Source organism: Schistocerca nitens, chromosome 4 (genome assembly GCF_023898315.1).
Source record: "Schistocerca nitens isolate TAMUIC-IGC-003100 chromosome 4, iqSchNite1.1, whole genome shotgun sequence".
Lineage (NCBI taxonomy): Eukaryota > Metazoa > Arthropoda > Insecta > Orthoptera > Acrididae > Schistocerca > Schistocerca nitens.
In genome coordinates, this window is record NC_064617.1 from 815,579,228 (window position 1) to 815,599,826 (window position 20,599).

At 43.9% G+C, this 20,599-nt stretch overlaps 1 long non-coding RNA gene across 1 annotated transcript in view; it reads left to right on the plus strand.

The window, feature by feature from the left end:
- LOC126253235 (uncharacterized) overlaps nucleotides 1–20,599 on the plus strand; it is a 1,041,980-nt gene that overhangs the window by 795,764 nt on the left and 225,617 nt on the right. Inside the window, exon 3 of the long non-coding RNA XR_007545925.1 lies at nucleotides 20,178–20,227. This is a non-coding gene — a long non-coding RNA (uncharacterized LOC126253235). The remainder of the gene's footprint in view (nucleotides 1–20,177; nucleotides 20,228–20,599) is intronic.

Here is a 20,599-nt window from a genome sequence, read left to right on the forward strand (position 1 = left end):
ATAATGTCTCCTATTATCTGTAGCACGCTTCAGCGGTTGAACTCTTCTTTGCGACAATTCCTCATCTGAATCCTCATTTTAAACGTCTTTATATCTTGTTGTGAAACAGTCCCAGTGGCTCTGAAAATCTGGAAGCGGAAACAGTGACTGGAGTTCTCCATCGTACTTTCTCGGGCAAGAGATGGTGGGGAGAATGAGGCGGTGGCTCGGTTTGTATGTGTCCTCCTTTCCTGTTATAACTCTCGCAAACCCTGTTTTTTCATCTTTGTTTTAAGCCTTCCGCCGGAAATAAATGCCACCCGTACTTCCTAGCATGTTAGGAGCAAAGAAACTGAAAAGCCCTCTTGTATATTTCACACTCCTCTCTCGGCATAACGCTAAGCTTGAAATGCAGAGCACTGCAGCGGGAAAGCAGCATTTTGCAAAGTTAATTCTAATACCTAGAATGGAAACGGGCAACGTAGCTGCACAGTTTTCCCATAAGGATTTGTTATTTCCACGGCCTTTTTGTTACCCGAAGACTTAGATCACAGTAGCTACATTTTTGGATTTTTAATATGTAGTGTTAAAATAGCTCTTTCGCAACTGATAAGCTCTCATTTTTCGCAAGTGAAACGTTGATATTTCAAAAGCACTTACCAAAAAATACATAAATATATAATTTCAAAGTACCTGTATAATATTGTGATCGGGAATCAGTTAAAAATTTTAGCAGCAATGGCTTTTTGTAAATAATCTGAGTCTTTAAACTATCACAATTGAACAACCAGTATGTTTCCTCCACTCAAGAACAGCGTACAAACTACATCAAATTTAGAACTCAACTTCTGCTGCAATACAACAAAGGAATTTTTCCTTCCATATTGTAAAGTCTAGTTAAGAATAAATATGTGTCCTGTAGGTAAATCTAAAAAAGCACATTATTTACGTCAGTGACATCATACAATCCACTCGTTTTACTTTTGGTACATTTAAGAGTCTTAAATTCGCTACAAACGATACATTTTTTGTGAGGAAATAAAAGACAAAACAAAATTAACCACGTATGCAGCGAGGATAAAATACGTTTCAAAGTTTGCAAGCAAGTACGCCGATATTTTTCTTTTCTTTTTCTTTCCTTTTCCGTAATAAAATTTATTTTGTTCGGAATAAAAATCTAAAAATATCCCATTATCTTTCATTCTCTTGTGAAGTAGAGGAAAGTACTGCAGAATGTGTAATTGGATACGACAAGCGAGAAAATAGACTACGATCTGTAAACCTGCCCTCTACCAATTGTTCACGGACTCAGCGGATCCTAAAATGTATCGGCAATAGATTGAAATGAAAAATTCTTCTTTTTCACGAAAACTTTTGGGTTGCCAGCCTGATAGGTATAAATAAAACTCCCTTGTTATCGATTTATTTAGCAACTCGACCTGGCACGAAACGGATACTTAGAGAAACTGAATTATACTGACCTAATCCGATTCAAAGGAATTACTTTCGAGTGGGCCCCGACTGGAATGTCGAAGATCATCGCTGTCGGCGGTCACAGCATGTGGCCTCTACTTGTTAGTGGGGAGAGCTGTTGTCACCGCTGTGAATCAATTTGATGCCTTCAGCAAGTCACGTATATTTGCTGGTAGTTTCAGATCTGGTATCAGGAGAAGTATCCATTTGTTCTGTCTGTCCACTAGACTTAAACTGTGCTCTATAACTCACTTTCACGCTTCATTTCTTTCAGTCCTCCTATCCTATTTTATGTATTTATTTTAATAAAAATCACTCAATTGTAATAATTAATTATTAGTGAGACCTGAGTTTCTCCTGGCGTATACAACTTTCAAATAACTTCCGGGAATTCAGCCAGGTAACACTTTCAGCGACCGCCGATATTTCGGCGGGAGAACACCCCGGCATTTTCAAGGCAAACTGCAACGGACAGGCGGCGTGCATGCAAATTTAATACCTCGGTTCTGCGACAGAAGCGGGAAAGATAACACACACACTGAACACTAGTGCCACCAAAGATGACCAAAGTCAGAGCTATCGATAGTGAGACTATGAATTCACAGGTGAGGCAGCATTGACTCTGTTCCTCTGTTTTTTGACAAGGGAGAGAGCCGGATTCCAAACAGAGTTTAAACAGAAACCTCCATCCCTGTTAACGAGGTTGCACGCTAGTTTAATCTCAACTGCCTCCTTAATGACACTGTCCCAATAGCTGGACGTGCATGCCAATATCTCGGTGTTATTATATAACATGGGGTGACCAGTATCCAAGCAATGTTCGGCAATAGCAGATCTATTTGGCTGCTGTAATCGTGTGTGCCGTTTATGCTCAGTACATCTGTCCTCCACGGTCCTGATAGTTTGACCAATATATGCCATACCGCAGCTACAGGGAATACGATACACACCTGCCTTACGCAATCCAAGATCATCCTTAACGGAACTCAAAAGTGCTCTAATTTTAGATGGAGGTCGGAAAACACATTTCACATCGTATTTCCGTAAAATACGACCGATCTTATTGGACGTGTTTCCTACGTAAGGCAAAAAGGCAGTAGACTTAGGTGTTGACTCAGAATTATCATCAATCACCCGATGTACAGTTGGTCGATAGCGCAACGCACGTTCAATCTGTCTATCACTATAACCATTTAGACGAAATGTAACTTCAAGATGGGACAGCTCAGCTGGCAAAGTCTCAGCGTCAGAAACGACATGTGCCCTGTGTACCAAGGTACGAAGTACCCCTTCACGCTGAGCCGAATGGTGACAACTATTAGCTTGTAAGTACAAATCGGTGTGAGTACGTTTCCTGTAGACTGCATGTCCCAATGATCCATCATCCTTCCTCCTAACCAACACGTCGAGAAAGGGAAGGCAACCATCCTCTTCCACCTCCATCGTAAAACGAATGTTCGGGTGGATCGAGTTCAGATGTTCTAGAAAGACATTCCAATTTTCCCTACCGTGAGGCCAAACAACGAAGGTATCGTCAACGTATCTAAAGAAACAGGCGGGTTTTAAAGGCGCCGACTCCAATGCACGTTCCTCGAAGTCTTCCATAAATAAATTTGCGATCACAGGAGACAACGGACTACCCATCGCAACTCCATCTGTCTGCTCGTAATACTGGTCATTAAATAAAAAGTAAGTGGATGTCAACACATGCCTAAAGAGATTAGTTAAATCAGCACCAAACCTGGCTTCAATTAACCGCAACGAATCAGACAGAGGAACACGAGTGAAGAGAGAGACCACATCGAAACTCACTAAAATATCAGAGTCATTCAGCCTCAGTCCCTCCAAACGACGTAAAAAATCAGCTGAGTTCCTGATATGATGTTCACACTGTCCTACTTGTGGACTCAACAGAGAAGCAAGATGCTTGGATACGCGATATGTCGGAGCGCCGATGTTACTCACTATAGGACGGAAAGGAACCCCTTCCTTATGAACCTTTGGAAGGCCATATAACCTAGGGGGAACGGCACTATAGGTGTTAAGCCTCTTGATTGTGTCCTGCGAAAAACCACTTTTCTTCAGGAGGCTGTTGGTCTTTCTCTCAACACTTTTCGTGGGGTCAGCATCGATTCTGCGATACGCTGAATCAGATAATAAACGTTGCATCTTTTGTACATAATCAGGTTTATTTAAAACAACGGTGGCATTGCCCTTGTCAGCAGGTAAAATAACAATACTGGGATCAACTTTGAGAGAGCGTAAAGCAGCCCTCTCTGCTGCTGTTACATTACTCTTGGGTGGACGAGCCCTAGTCAAAACACGGCATGCCTCCCTCCTAACTTCCTCTGCAGCGTCAGGAGGTAGTTTGCAAACTGCCTGTTCAATTGAACTAATAAAATCAACTACCGGCAAATTCTTCGGAGTGGGTGCAAAATTTAAACCCTTCCCTAGCACGGATAAGGTTGCGTCGTCAAAAGATTTCTCTGTGAGATTTATCACAGAACGTCGAGATATAACATCCGACTCCGCGCGATGAAAACGTTCAAACTTTGCCAAATGCCGGGCAGTAACGGAGTTGTACTCCCAGTCAGCTTGGGTCCATGAGGCACCGTCCAACCAATCCCAAGTGAAATCAGACACTTCAGATGCAACCATTAAATGAAAACGATACAATTCTTTGGAAACAGAATCCAAACGTCGACGAGTAAAACGAATCCTTTCGCGAACAAGAGCCAAGCCAGCACGTTGCTTGATACGATTGGCGGCAGGTGAATTAATATGGTGCACAACCTTAGCAAATGTTGGGACATGATTTTCATCACGACACCTCAATAAAAACGACAAAGCACATTGCAGTCTAACTCGACAGCTACGAAGTTTATCCAACTTACGTAAACACCGATACATTTCCTCCCCGTAGAGGTAAACAATGTGAGACCTGAGTTTCTCCTGGCGTATACAACTTTCAAATAACTTCCGGGAATTCAGCCAGGTAACACTTTCAGCGACCGCCGATATTTCGGCGGGAGAGCACCCCGCCATTTTCAAGGCAAACTGCAACGGACAGGCGGCGTGCATGCAAATTTAATACCTCGGTTCTGCGACAGAAGCGGGAAAGATAACACACACACTGAACACTAGTGCCACCAAAGATGACCAAAGTCAGAGCTATCGATAGTGAGACTATGAATTCACAGGTGAGGCAGCATTGACTCTGTTCCTCTGTTTTTTGACAAGGGAGAGAGCCGGATTCCAAACAGAGTTTAAACAGAAACCTCCATCCCTGTTAACGAGGTTGCTCGCTAGTTTAATCTCAACTGCCTCCTTAATGACACTGTCCCAATAGCTGGACGTGCATGCCAATATCTCGGTGTTATTATATAACATGGGGTGACCAGTATCCAAGCAATGTTCGGCAATAGCAGATCTATTTGGCTGCTGTAATCGTGTGTGCCGTTTATGCTCAGTACATCTGTCCTCCACGGTCCTGATAGTTTGACCAATATATGCCATACCGCAGCTACAGGGAATACGATACACACCTGCCTTACGCAATCCAAGATCATCCTTAACGGAACTCAAAAGTGCTCTAATTTTAGATGGAGGTCGGAAAACACATTTCACATCGTATTTCCGTAAAATACGACCGATCTTATTGGACGTGTTTCCTACGTAAGGCAAAAAGGCAGTAGACTTAGGTGTTGACTCAGAATTATCATCAATCACCCGATGTACAGTTGGTCGATAGCGCAACGCACGTTCAATCTGTCTATCACTATAACCATTTAGACGAAATGTAACTTCAAGATGGGACAGCTCAGCTGGCAAAGTCTCAGCGTCAGAAACGACATGTGCCCTGTGTACCAAGGTACGAAGTACCCCTTCACGCTGAGCCGAATGGTGACAACTATTAGCTTGTAAGTACAAATCGGTGTGAGTACGTTTCCTGTAGACTGCATGTCCCAATGATCCATCATCCTTCCTCCTAACCAACACGTCGAGAAAGGGAAGGCAACCATCCTCTTCCACCTCCATCGTAAAACGAATGTTCGGGTGGATCGAGTTCAGATGTTCTAGAAAGACATTCCAATTTTCCCTACCGTGAGGCCAAACAACGAAGGTATCGTCAACGTATCTAAAGAAACAGGCGGGTTTTAAAGGCGCCGACTCCAATGCACGCTCCTCGAAGTCTTCCATAAATAAATTTGCGATCACAGGAGACAACGGACTACCCATCGCAACTCCATCTGTCTGCTCGTAATACTGGTCATTAAATAAAAAGTAAGTGGATGTCAACACATGCCTAAAGAGATTAGTTAAATCAGCACCAAACCTGGCTTCAATTAACCGCAACGAATCAGACAGAGGAACACGAGTGAAGAGAGAGACCACATCGAAACTCACTAAAATATCAGAGTCATTCAGCCTCAGTCCCTCCAAACGACGTAAAAAATCAGCTGAGTTCCTGATATGATGTTCACACTGTCCTACTTGTGGACTCAACAGAGAAGCAAGATGCTTGGATACGCGATATGTCGGAGCGCCGATGTTACTCACTATAGGACGGAAAGGAACCCCTTCCTTATGAACCTTTGGAAGGCCATATAACCTAGGGGGAACGGCACTATAGGTGTTAAGCCTCTTGATTGTGTCCTGCGAAAAACCACTTTTCTTCAGGAGGCTGTTGGTCTTTCTCTCAACACTTTTCGTGGGGTCAGCATCGATTCTGCGATACGCTGAATCAGATAATAAACGTTGCATCTTTTGTACATAATCAGGTTTATTTAAAACAACGGTGGCATTGCCCTTGTCAGCAGGTAAAATAACAATACTGGGATCAACTTTGAGAGAGCGTAAAGCAGCCCTCTCTGCTGCTGTTACATTACTCTTGGGTGGACGAGCCCTAGTCAAAACACGGCATGCCTCCCTCCTAACTTCCTCTGCAGCGTCAGGAGGTAGTTTGCAAACTGCCTGTTCAATTGAACTAATAAAATCAACTACCGGCAAATTCATCGGAGTGGGTGCAAAATTTAAACCCTTCCCTAGCACGGATAAGGTTGCGTCGTCAAAAGATTTCTCTGTGAGATTTATCACAGAACGTCGAGATATAACATCCGACTCCGCGCGATGAAAACGTTCAAACTTTGCCAAATGCCGGGCAGTAACGGAGTTGTACTCCCAGTCAGCTTGGGTCCATGAGGCACCGTCCAACCAATCCCAAGTGAAATCAGACACATATCGCGTATCCAAGCATCTTGCTTCTCTGTTGAGTCCACAAGTAGGACAGTGTGAACATCATATCAGGAACTCAGCTGATTTTTTACGTCGTTTGGAGGGACTGAGGCTGAATGAATCTGATATTTTAGTGAGTTTCGATGTGGTCTCTCTCTTCACTCGTGTTCCTCTGTCTGATTCGTTGCGGTTAATTGAAGCCAGGTTTGGTGCTGATTTAACTAATCTCTTTAGGCATGTGTAGACATCCACTTACTTTTTATTTAATGACCAGTATTACGAGCAGACAGATGGAGTTGCGATGGGTAGTCCGTTGTCTCCTGTGATCGCAAATTTATTTATGGAAGACTTCGAGGAGCGTGCATTGGAGTCGGCGCCTTTAAAACCCGCCTGTTTCTTTAGATACGTTGACGATACCTTCGTTGTTTGGCCTCACGGTAGGGAAAATTGGAATGTCTTTCTAGAACATCTGAACTCGATCCACCCGAACATTCGTTTTACGATGGAGGTGGAAGAGGATGGTTGCCTTCCCTTTCTCGACGTGTTGGTTAGGAGGAAGGATGATGGATCATTGGGACATGCAGTCTACAGGAAACGTACTCACACCGATTTGTACTTACAAGCTAATAGTTGTCACCATTCGGCTCAGCGTGAAGGGGTACTTCGTACCTTGGTACACAGGGCACATGTCGTTTCTGACGCTGAGACTTTGCCAGCTGAGCTGTCCCATCTTGAAGTTACATTTCGTCTAAATGGTTATAGTGATAGACAGATTGAACGTGCGTTGCGCTATCGACCAACTGTACATCGGGTGATTGATGATAATTCTGAGTCAACACCTAAGTCTACTGCCTTTTTGCCTTACGTAGGAAACACGTCCAATAAGATCGGTCGTATTTTACGGAAATACGATGTGAAATGTGTTTTCCGACCTCCATCTAAAATTAGAGCACTTTTGAGTTCCGTTAAGGATGATCTTGGATTGCGTAAGGCAGGTGTGTATCGTATTCCCTGTAGCTGCGGTATGGCATATATTGGTCAAACTATCAGGACCGTGGAGGACAGATGTACTGAGCATAAACGGCACACACGATTACAGCAGCCAAATAGATCTGCTATTGCCGAACATTGCTTGGATACTGGTCACCCCATGTTATATAATAACACCGAGATACTGGCATGCACGTCCAGCTATTGGGACAGTGTCATTAAGGAGGCAGTTGAGATTAAACTAGCGAGCAACCTCGTTAACAGGGATGGAGGTTTCTGTTTAAACTCTGTTTGGAATCCGGCTCTCTCCCTTGTCAAAAAACAGAGGAACAGAGTCAATGCTGCCTCACCTGTGAATTCATAGTCTCACTATCGATAGCTCTGACTTTGGTCATCTTTGGTGGCACTAGTGTTCAGTGTGTGTGTTATCTTTCCCGCTTCTGTCGCAGAACCGAGGTATTAAATTTGCATGCACGCCGCCTGTCCGTTGCAGTTTGCCTTGAAAATGGCGGGGTGTTCTCCCGCCGAAATATCGGCGGTCGCTGAAAGTGTTACCTGGCTGAATTCCCGGAAGTTATTTGAAAATTAATTATTAGTTCGTAACTTCGGATTTGCTTAACCATCTTACGCAAGGCGAAAACGAATGATGCACTAACTACAGCTGAAGTTCCGCGTTCTGGCCCCGACCGACCACCGTGTCACCTTCTGCCAATGTCGTCATAGGACGCTGCTGAACGGAGGGCCATGTAGTCAGCACACAGCTCTCCCCTTCGTTGTCTGTTTTTTGATCTTGGAACTACAACCTACTTTTTTCCAAAATATCTGTGCGGCATTTAAGATTTTCACATAATATCACGTACAGAACATACAGAAAACAACCTCATTTTATAAATACACCACAGCACATTCCTGTTTCAATACAATCCTGTTTCAGCCTTCAATACTGAAATCTGTAGGAAACTGTCAACTGAGTTACTGCAAAGACGACACTCCTTTAAGATTCACATTACAGCTTTTTTTCCCTTGCTGCATTACGGTATTACGTCAAAATAACGTCATGCATTTTGCGCGTTGGAATTGTTAGAAAATTCGCTTACGTAATCCTGTATTTTGGATGACGAGTTACTTTCTCGTGTTCGTAAGCAATCGAAACACTTTACGTTGCAAGTTAAAGTCATAAAATTGTGGGCGCCATGATCCACGTTGTGGCTTAGCAGTTTGCTTTGGGGGAAAGATTTCCATTCTGATACCATGGCGCTAGGGTCTTTATATTGCGTATGTCCGTCCTGCTTGTCAGTCGAATCATTTCCATCGTTGTGTGCCATATCGCGACAAATTTTGGGCACTCAAAACGATACTGGTTTGTTCCTTCGAGTTACAAGTTCCACATGTGGCCGACGATTTTAACCGGATGGAACAAAGTTTGAAGTTGGTTGCTCTGATCCGTCGAGTAGCTTCTCAACTGGTATCACGAGGCTGACTGCAGCCTTTACCAGTTCTTCCACCAAGGAAAATTTCCTGGCAGTACCGAGAACCGAACCCGCGCCTCCTCGCATGGCAATCATCCGCAGTGACAACTCAAGTACGGAGCGGACAACTGCAGGTAACGTTCCGTTAATTCACCTGCACCCTCTGATCCTTTCCTTGGTTCCGAGTTTTTAGGTGGTCCTCAATACCACAGATATCGACGACTACGGGGTTCATTTATGTGATTCTGCAAAGGGAGAATGTGAATTTGCAGCGATTACCTTTTGTTCATATAAAATTATTCCTTCTTTGTGAATGAATCTCTTAGGGGCACATCTTTCGTTAGGCCAATATTCTATCGAGTGCTCCGTTCATGTCCTCACTGGACTCATATGCGGGAGGATGACGGTTCAAACCGCGTCCAGCCATCCACAGTTAGGTTTCCTGCGATTTCTGTAAATCGCTCCATGAAAATTACGGGACGGGTCCTCTCAAAGTGAATGGCCGATTTGCTTCCCCATCCTTCACACAATCCGAGCCTGTGATTCGTCTGTAATGAGCTCCATGTCGATGGAACGTTGAACTCGGTCTTCCTTCCTTCGGTTCACATCTGTTGTCCGGTACATATTCTTCATCGAAATCCTATGTCTATATGACATTCCTGAGTGTCATCTCAGTCTTGTAAATAAGCTGATACTAACTCTTTCTGTTCTTTTTATATTAGTAACAGCTTTTTCAAGCATGTGCGAATGTGATGATTCATCCTGTTTGGATCCATGTGGACCTTATCCTGGAGTTTAATTGTGAGAACAAAAGCTGAATGCTATCTATTTGTTCGCCTACTCGTGCCTGAGGTCAGGTACAGAAACTCATCTTAATATCTGAGCTGCTCTTCAGTCTGCCATCTGACTTCTTGCAGGCTTGGATGCTAACCTTTTTAAAGGGACACTCACAACAGACTATCTCTACTTCACACAAATGCATTACTTGTATTAGGCCAGGGTAAGTGCACACTTCACCCTGCTATCAAGAACAGAAACATTTATTGTATAGACGGTTTATTATGGGGATTAGTTGCCTCTGAAAGTATTGCTTCACAAATGATACCACCACTTCGACGTAGTCGGTGCCCGACACAATAGTGCAAACGGCCAACAAGGAAAACTATCAAATCAGAACACGCCTTCCCTACAAATTCAGCATAATGTTATAGAACCCATGGAACCTTTGCAGACAACGAGTGCTCTGAAAAATACTTTCTGTGTTACATTGGTATTGAAATGTAATAATTTGAATATCACAGCTACTACTGAAGAGTTTGCTGTGTAACTGTACCGCGTGAGAATAATTTTAACTAGTCACAAGACGCACAGTACCACTAGCATTTGGACATCTGCGATAGAGACACTGACGTTAAGGAACGATAAGATGTAAGCCAAAGCGCACGGCGTAGGTATTTACTAGGTCGGGAAGGATACGAAAGCTTCAGTGCGCTGAACCAGATGACTCACTGTTTCAAAATACACTTTCAGCAAAACTATACTCTTGAACTCAAACTGAAAGCTAACGGCTATTCACCGTTTGAACTTCAGCGGCTGCAGAGCGCATACCCTGAAACAGCTGACGTGATAGTCCTGGCAGCCGCCTGACTGATCTCCATGACGTCTTCAGACCTCGTCCGTAGCCAAGCACTGAGCCGCAGCTCCGAAGCTGTCGTCACCCTCTCCCTGTCACCTGGAGCCATTCCCAACTGCGTATCTACGAGGGTCACTCCAAAAGAAATGCACACTATTTTTTTTAAATCCATCTTTTATTCCACATGTTTGAAAGTTTTACAATGTGTAGATACATCCATTAGGAACAATATTTTCATTTCTCCACATAATTTTCATCCCTCTCAACTGCGTTACGCCACCTTGGAACCAGCGCCTGAATACCCGCACGGTAAAATTCTGGACCAACCTGTTGGAGCCACTGTTTGGCAGCGTGCACAATGGAGTCATCGTCTTCAAACCTTGTTCCACGAAGAGAGTCTTTCAGTTTCCCTAAGAGATGATAGTCACATGGAGCCAGGTCAGGACTGTAAGGCGGGTGTTTCAGTGTTGTCCATCCGAGTTTTGTGATCGCTTCCATGATTTTTTGACTGACATGTGGCCGTGCAATGTCGTGCAACAGCAAAACATGCTGCTTTTGCCGATGTGGCCGAACACGACTCAGTCGAGCTTGAAGTTTCTTCAGTGTCGTCACATATGATTCAGAATTTATGGTGGTTGTACTTGCGAAAAACACCGTAGCCACAGCTTTTCCGGCAGAAAGTGATGTTTTGAATTTTTTTTCTTCGGTGAATTTGCATGATGCCACTTCATTGATTGCCTCTTCATCTCTGGTGAAAAATGATGGAGCCATGTTTCATCACCCGTCTCACTTCTTCCAAGAAATTCATCTCCACCATTCTCATACTGCTCCAAAGTTCGCTGCATACCGTTTTTCTTGTTTCTTTGTGTGCCACTGTCAACATCCTGGGAACCCACCCGGCACAAACCTTTTTTAACGCCAAACTTTCAGTATTCTGCAAACACTTCCTTCCCCTATCCCAAAGTAGCGTGCCAATTCGTTCACTGTGATGCGTCTGTCACCAGTCACCAATTCGCTAACTCTCTGCACATTGTCTGGAGTGTGTGCAGTACGATGCCTGCCGTTGCGAGGACAATCCTCAATACTGCTGTGCCCGCTTTCATCACGTAACCTGCTTGCCCAGCGACTAACTGTAATGCGATCGACAGCAGCATCTCCATACACCTTTTACAACCTCTTGTGGATGTTTCCCACTGTCTCGTTTTCACAGCACAGGAATTCTATGACAGCACGTTGCTTCTGACGAATGTCAAATGTAGCAGCCATCTTGTAGACATGCTGTGACCGCGTCACTCACGGGAACAGGTTGAACTAAGTTTGAAAACAAGCGGGACGGATGTATCTACACACTGTAAAACTTTCACACATGCAGAATGAGAACTGTATTTTTACAAAAATAGTGTACATTTGTTTTGAAGCGAGCCTCGTAGCTCCCTGCTTCAAGGCTGACCCTGCTTGCGTCATACTCTGAACTCCATCGCACTCCTTAAGACGAATTCAAAAATACCATCCTGCAGGATACTTTTGAGTTACGGCGGCTTCTGCATTTGCTTGAAATTAATTCCCAGACCGATTTTGTCATAACAACTAGAAATAGTTAAATAAATCGTTTCAGAAAAAAATGTTCTTTCCCATATACAAGGTGAACATCAACAAACCCGACAAACTGAAGGAATGAGTTCCTGACTGGAAATCGGGGAAGAAAGGTCCTATGAAGATGTGTCTGGAAATGCATAGTTGCCACGGTAGATGTCGCTAACGAATGAAAGTTACTCTGATGACGTTCCATGTGTTCCTTGCGTGTTGTAGGCTGTGTGATTGACGCAGCGTACTATAAGGAACAATATGGTCCGGTATTCATGTCGGGGGCAAGCAGAGATGGTTTTGTGTACGGCCAAGCAGATGGAGCACGGCAATACTAAAACAAGTACCCTCTCAGACACCAACCACATCACACAAAGTTTGAAGCCCTTTTTGGACGTTTGTGTGATCATGGATCCTTCTAGACAGACGATGGCGCAGGTAAGCAGTGGACTGTTCGTACACCAGCTTTAGAGGAACGGATTCTGTCTCTCTACCGTTTTCATCTGCTTGGTCGAGCACAAATACCATCTCGGCTTGTTCCCCACATGAATAACGGACCATTCTGCTACTTACTGTACGCTACGTCAGTCACACAGCCTGCATCAGGCAAGGAGCACACGACACCTGATCAGAGGAACTTTCATTCGTCAGCGCCATCTACCGTAGCAACGATGCATTTCCGGTTACATGTCCATAGGACCTTTTCTCCTCCATTTCTAGTCAGAAATCCGTCCTTTCAGCTTGTCGGTTTTATCAATGTTCACTCAGTATAAGCACAGGAATCGTTACGTCCAGTACTTTATGGTGATCATTCTCCGGATACTGAACTGAGAGCAGACGCTCAGATTGTGAAAAAGGCCCACTCGCGAAAATAAACTTGCCACGCCCATTCTTTGTAATACCAGAATTGGGTTTCTCGTATAAGCGTTGGAATTCTTATTAACAGACATTGCGTCTTGGCTTTCTAGTTTATGGTATATTTGTATTCCACTAATAATACTAACAGAGAAACCCAAAGTTGTCAAGGTATTTATTCGAATCTTCAATGAGTCTCCTCGCCCCATTCTAATCTTGGCCCATCTTCTCGACCTCCTTTTCATCTCCCCCTCCCCCTGTCTCACTTCTCCTTCTGCATTTCCCTACCAATCCTCCCAGTCTCTGTCCACTTCCACACCCTCTGTCATTCTCCTCCCCCTGCTACTATCGTCATCGTCCATCTCCCCCTGCCCCTCTCCCTCTCAATCTCCGCCTCCCCCTCTCTCTGTTGGGCTCCTCCTCCTAGACTCTCTGTCCATCGCCTCGCCCCTCCTCTCCTGCTCACTCGATGTCATTCGCACCCCCCCCCCCTTTCTCAGTCCTACTTCTCCTCGTACATCTACATCCATACTCCGAAAGCCACCTGACGGTGTGTGGCGGAGGGTACCTTGAGTACCTCTATCGGTTCTCCCATCTGTTCCAGTCTCGTGTTGTTCGTGGAAAGAAAGATTGTCGGTATGCCTCTGTGTGGGCTCTAATCTCTCTGATTTTATCCTCATGGTCTCTTCGCGAGATATACGTAGGAGGGAGCAATATACTACTTGACTCCTCGGTGAAGGTATGTTCTCGAAACTTTAACAAAAGCCCGTGCCGAGCTACTGAGCGTCTCTCCTGCAGAGTCCTCCACTGGAGTTTATCTATCATCTCCGTAACGCTTTCGCGATTACTAAATGATCCTGTAACGAAGCGCACTGCTTTCCGTTGGATCTTCTCTATCTCTTCTATCAACCCTATCTGGTACGGATCCCACACTGCTGAGCAGTATTCAAGCAGTGGGCAAACAAGTGTACTGTAACCTACTTCCGTTGTTTTCGGAATGCATTTCCTCACGATTCTTCCAATGAATCTCAATCTGGCACCTGCTTTACCGACGATTAATTTTATATGGTCATTCCATTTTAAATCACTCCTAATGTCTACTCCCAGATAATTTATGGAATTAACTGCTTCCAGTTGCTTACCTGCTATATTGTAGCTAAATGATAAAGGATCTTTCTTTCTGTGTATTCGTAGCACATTACATTTCTCTACATTGAGATTCAATTGTCATTCCCTGCACCATGCGTCAATTCGTTGCAGATCCTCCTGCTTTTCAGTAGAATTTTCAATTGTTACAACCTCTCGATATACTACAGCATCATCCACAAAAAGCCTCAGTGAACTTCCGAGGTTATCCACAAGGTCATTTATACAAGTGATAAGTCAGGTACCTAACAAATTTTCGTGAAATTACTTTTTCCCTAGTTATGTAGGTGTTTCTTAACCCCATAATGCTTCTTTCCAGATGCTGAGTAACCAGTAAACTTCCCTGTACAAAACAGTTTCGAACTTCTCATTGCTTTACAAGTGAGTGGTAGGACGTCAAACAGGACGACATGGAGCAGGAGAGAAACCACTGGAATTTTTAATTTTCACTGTCTATACTTTTAAAAATAAATTCATAAAATTTTGCCAGAATGACCAGAAAGGGTTCAGGATTTACACTTATAGTGGTGGAAGTTAAAAAATATAAGAAAATAATTTATTTTTTTACGTTTGTATTTCACCTTGTTTTTCACTTACCATTGGCTGCATTTGTTGCTATAGGTACACTTGTCTTCATAAGTAAGGCGGATTCTTCGAGAATTTTGCACAGCATACAAACCATACGTACAGGTGTATGAAACTCTAGAATTTTTCAAATCAATTAATAACTGTGGTAAAAATTGAGATAATTAACTATAAAATTTGAGTTTGAAATTTAAAATGTAACAGCAAATTCATTTTTTCATAAATTAAATAATTTCTAGAGTTTCATACACCTGTAAGTATGGTTTGTATGCTGTACAAAATTCATCGAAGAATCTCTCTTATTTATGAAGAAACGTGTACCTATAGCGACAAACGCAGCCAATAAAAGTGAAAAAATGAAGAACTTTCACATGTAAAAGAAAATTATTTTGTTATTTTTTTGAACTTCCACTGCTATGATTGTGAATCATTAATCCCTCCTGGTCATTCTGACAAAGTGTTACGAATTTATTTGTAAAAGTATAGACAGTGGAAATTAAAATGTCCTGTGGTGTCTCTCCTGCTCCAAAACGACCCATTTGACGTCCTACCCCCCTTAAATATTTGTCGTAGAGCACGTGAACGAGAAAAGTTTAGAAATGTATGAATTTATGTTCAGTGTTGTTTGCATGTCGCTAAGAGCTCCTATTATCAAATACTGTAAGAGTACAGTCAGGTTAATTTATTTCCAGTTTTATGAAATTCTAGTTTTTCCACGCATATCAGTGTTTATTGAATCGTATCTCCTGAACTATGTCTCCTGCAGTGATATAATTTTGCAGGTACATACAGTACTATAGTTCGATACTGCCAGCAAAATTTGTTGTGAATGGAGTTCGCAGTAAAGAAGTAATAAATGATATTGTCAGGGCCTATGCGGCAACTTTTCACCCATCTCTGTGTTCATGACCTCAGATTTCCTGAAATACGAGTATGTGTCATTCAATGATACAACTTTGCAGGTATATTCAGAGGTGTACAGTGTACACTGATCAGCCAGAACACTATGACTAAGTACGTAATAACCGGTTTACACACCTCTGGCGCGAATAAAAACGGCAACGCGTCGTGGCATGGAAGCAACGAGGCCCTGGTAGGTCGCTAGAGGGATTTTTCACCACATCTCCTCACACGTCACCTAACTCTTAAATTTTTGGGAGGGGGGGGGGGGAGGGGGCGATGAGCTCTGACGCCCCGTTCAGTCACATCTCAGATGTGTTCTATCGGATTCAGATCTGGGGAGGTGGGGAACAAGCAAATCGACTGGAGCTCGCGACTATATTTCTCGAACCACTCCCTCAAACTCCTAACATTGCGCATTATCTTCTTGAAAAATGCCACTTCTGTCGGGAAAAGTGATCATCATGACGAGGTGTGCGTGGTCTGCAACCAGTGTACGACACTTCAAATGGTTGAAATGGCTCTGAACACTATGGGACTTAACATCTGAGGTCATCAGTCTCCTAGAACTTAGAACTACTTCAACCTAACTAACCTGAGGACATCACACGCATCCATGCCCGAGACAGGATTCGAAACTGCGACCGTAGGGGTCGCGCAGTTCCCGACTGAAGCGCCTAGAGCCGCTCGGCCATAACGGCCGGCAGTGTACGATACTCCTTGGCCATCATGGTGTCTTACACGAAATCCGCTGTGCCCATAAATGCTCACACGAATATTCCCCAGAGCATAATGGAGTCACCTCCAGGTTGTTTCCTATCTGCAGTACAGGTATAAAGTAGCTGTCCCCTTGGAAGACGACAAATTCACACCCTCCCATCTGCTTGATGAAGAAAGTGTCGGGATTCATCAGTCCATGCAACTCTCTACCACTACGCCAACGTCCAGTGTCGATGGTCATGTGCCCTTTTCCGACATAGATACCGAAGTTGTGGTGTTAACATTGGCCCATGCATTGGTCGTCGGCTGCGGAGGCCCATCGTTAGGAGTGTTCAGTGCACTGTGGGTTCAAAAATACTTTTACTCTGCCCAGCATTAAAGTCTGATGTTAGTTATGCCACAATTCGTCGCCTGTCCTGCTTTACAAATCTGCCCAACCCCTCGACTTCTGGCCGTGATTTCACCTTGGTTTCGCCACACGCTGAAGACAGAGGTTTCACCTTGGTTTCGTCACGTGTTGAAGACACTCGCCACAGTACTCCTCGAACGCCCTAGAACGCCCGAAAAATGGTGCAGTTTCTGAAATGCTCGTGCCGAGCCTCCGGGCCATCACAATCTTTCCTCGGTCAATCTCGGACAGTTCGCGCGCCTTCTCGATTCTGCACACAGACGGCCCATTCACTGTTACTACATGCACGGTGCGGGTGTCTTGACTAGCAGTTATTCCTCGCCAGGTGACGCTGCTGTCACCTGGGCGGGCTTACGTCGATAATAGGTTGGTGGTCATAACTTTCTGGCTGATAAGTGTATGCGGATACTGATTACGAAAGATGTTGCGAATGGAATTAATGGTAACGAAGCAGTAAATTAAAACGTCATGCCCGATGCGGCAGTTTTTCGCGGATCTTAGTTGTTTATGATACTGTATCCCCTGGATTAGTTCCCGTGTAATGATTTAATTTTGCAGGCACATTTAGTGGTGTATGTGGATGCCGTCTGCAAAATATGTTGCAAATAGAGCTAAAGTAAGGAAGAAGTAGATTAGGACGTCATGCCAGATGTGACACTTTTACTGCATGTACACCGAATATGTAATAGACAATAAACGTTTTTCCTTTCGTAATTTTGTGAGGTATCTCTACCACAAAAAGTTTAGTAAGGATTTCAAATTGAATGTAGTGTGGGTTTTCCGAGCATTGCGTTATACTTCTTTTTCACCCTACCCGTTTTCATAGAATGGTGGTTGGTGGTTCTTAACCCGACAGTGCGTCTTCCCAGATAGCAAGTGAAAAATATATTAGAAAATAGGAATGTTGTGGCTGAAGACTAAATGTTCTAACAAAATGGGGGCGTTCATTAGACAATGCAGCACATTCATTTCCGAAATCAGTTTGGGTTCATTCAGGATTTCAATACACCATTTTATTCCCCACTGTTTTGGGTACAAAACCGTATTTTTCAACATAATGTCAGTTCATTGCGACAGCCCTACGCCACCTTTCTGGAAGGGCCTGTATGCCCTCATGGTAGCGCGCCTGGTTAGCCGAGTGGTCTCAGGCACGGCTTTCCGGAGCGGGAAGGAGCGCCTGGTCCGCGGCACGAATCCGCCCGGCGGACTTGTGTCGAGGTCCGGTGAGCCGCCCAGTCTGTGGATGGTTTTTAGGCGGTTTTCCATCTGCCTCGGCGAATGCGGGTTGGTTCCCCTTATTCCGCCTCAGCTGCACTATGTCGGTGATTGCTGCGCAAACAAGTTCTACACGTTCGAGTTCATCACCATTACTCTACCACAGAAACATAGGGGTTACACTCGTCTGGTGTGAGACATTCCCTGGGGGGGGGGGGGTCCACTGGGGGCCGAATCACACAATAACCCTGGGTTCGGTGTGGGGCAGCGGATGGGTGGACTGCGGCAGTCGTCGTGGGGTTGTGGACCACTGCGGCTGCGGCGGGGACGGAGCCTCCCCGTCGTTTCTAGGTCCCAGGTTAACATACAGGGTGATCAAAACGTCAGTATAAATTTTAAAACTGAATAAATCACGGAATAATGTAGATGGAGAGGTACAAATTAAAACACATGCTTGAAATGACATGGGGTATTATTAGAGCAAAAAAAATACGAAGTTCAAAAAATGTCCGACAGATGACGCTTCATCTGATGAAAATAGCAATAATTAGCATAACAAAGTAAGACAAAACAAAGATGATGTTCTTTACAGGAAATGCTCAATATGTCCACCATCATTCCTCAACAATAGCTGTAGTCGAGGAATAATGTTGTGAACAGCACTATAAAGCATGTCCGGAGTTATGGTTAGGCATTGGCGTCGGATGTTGTCTATCAGCATCCCTAGAGATTTCGGTCGATCACGATACACTTGCGACTTCAGGTAACCCCAAAGCCAATAATCGCACGGACCTGGGAGGCCAAGCATGACGAAAGTGGCGGCTGAGCACACGATCATCAGCAATAGACGCGCGCAAGAGATCTTTCACGTGTCTAGCAATACTTTTTTTTGTTCTATTAAAACTCCATGTCATTCCAAGCATGTGTGTCAATTTTTACCTCTCTATTTACATTATTCCGTGGTTTATTAAGTTTTCAAATTTATACTGACTTTTTTATCACCCTGTACATACATGCATACATGCCCTCGTGGTACCACTCTACTGGAGCCAACGTCTTGTTGTGTCAATAACCTCTCCATCATCCACGTAATGCTTCCCGCGGAGAGCATCCTTCATTGGGCCAAAAGAGCGAAATCGGAAGGTGCGAGATCCCGACTGTAGGGCGGAAGAGGAAGGACAATACAGTCCAGTTCAGCAGAGAGATGTTTGATTGTGATCGGTACATTTACCTTTAATAAGAGTGTCGGCCTTTCCAACACTGCAGGAGTCACAGCCGTGTGCGGCCGGTCGGCAAGAGGGAGATCAGATAGGTTTGAGCGATCTAGTTGCGATAATGAGACGCCTCGAACAAAGACTCACAGCGCGTCTGATCACTGCCAGGTCTCTGTAAATATTCTGCAAGTGCCTATGAATATCTGCGATGCTCTGGTTTTCCGCCAAAAGAAACTAAATAACAGCTCTCTGCTTGGAACGGACCTCCTTCACAGACGCCATTTTGAAGGCTATAGCGACGCCACATATCGGAACTTTGTGAAACTATAGAGGCTGAAGCGGGAATATTCTGAAATATCCCACAACAAATTCCACATTTTTGCAACCGAAACTGGTCAAGTAAAAGATGTGTCGAAGTACTTATTGAGTGGCCCTCGTACATCACTAACCACAGGAACAGTCATTTTAGGAATTTGCCTGTCAATTTTTGCATTGCGTTTTGGATGACGTATTCCTATCACGATATTACGCTTTATCTTTGTATGTTATGGGTACCATAGGTCTGTCATGGGATATAACTGCATGGCCGAAAATATTTTAAATTTTTTTTTAAATGCTTACAATTTAACAAAAGAATTGCAAAGCGACCATCCCAAGGCAAGTAAATTCCATTTAATTTCAAACTGTCTGTGTTTTTATGTTTTGCTTCATATTCGCTCTTCAGTAGCGACAATGCTGGTTTACTGGACTGACTCATTCTTCTGTTACAGGTCGCAGAGTGAACACCTGATGCCGCTGCTCTGAGCTGTGCGGAACGCGGGTGAGTACTGCGCAGTGAAACAACAGCGCCACGTTTTGCATGGCTTTCGTGTACTTGGCAACCGTTCTGCGCTAGCTGGAACAGTAGTTCGCGTACAACAACCATAAACATGTCATCATCAATGATTGTCTTCTCGTATGAACATTTGTGTTATACCACTGGACAGCTTCTTTTTCCGTAATGTGTATTCTCTTTTACGATACAGAATCTATCCGTGATGATCGCACAGAATTACAAGGATGATGAAAAAGGAAAATGTACTAATCTGAGGGAAGAAACGTTGGCCTAGAAATTACTGAATGTGGTAACAAAGCTTTTGATAAAAAAAAAGGAAAAGTGCTAATTTGAGGCAAGAAACTTTGGTCTGAAATT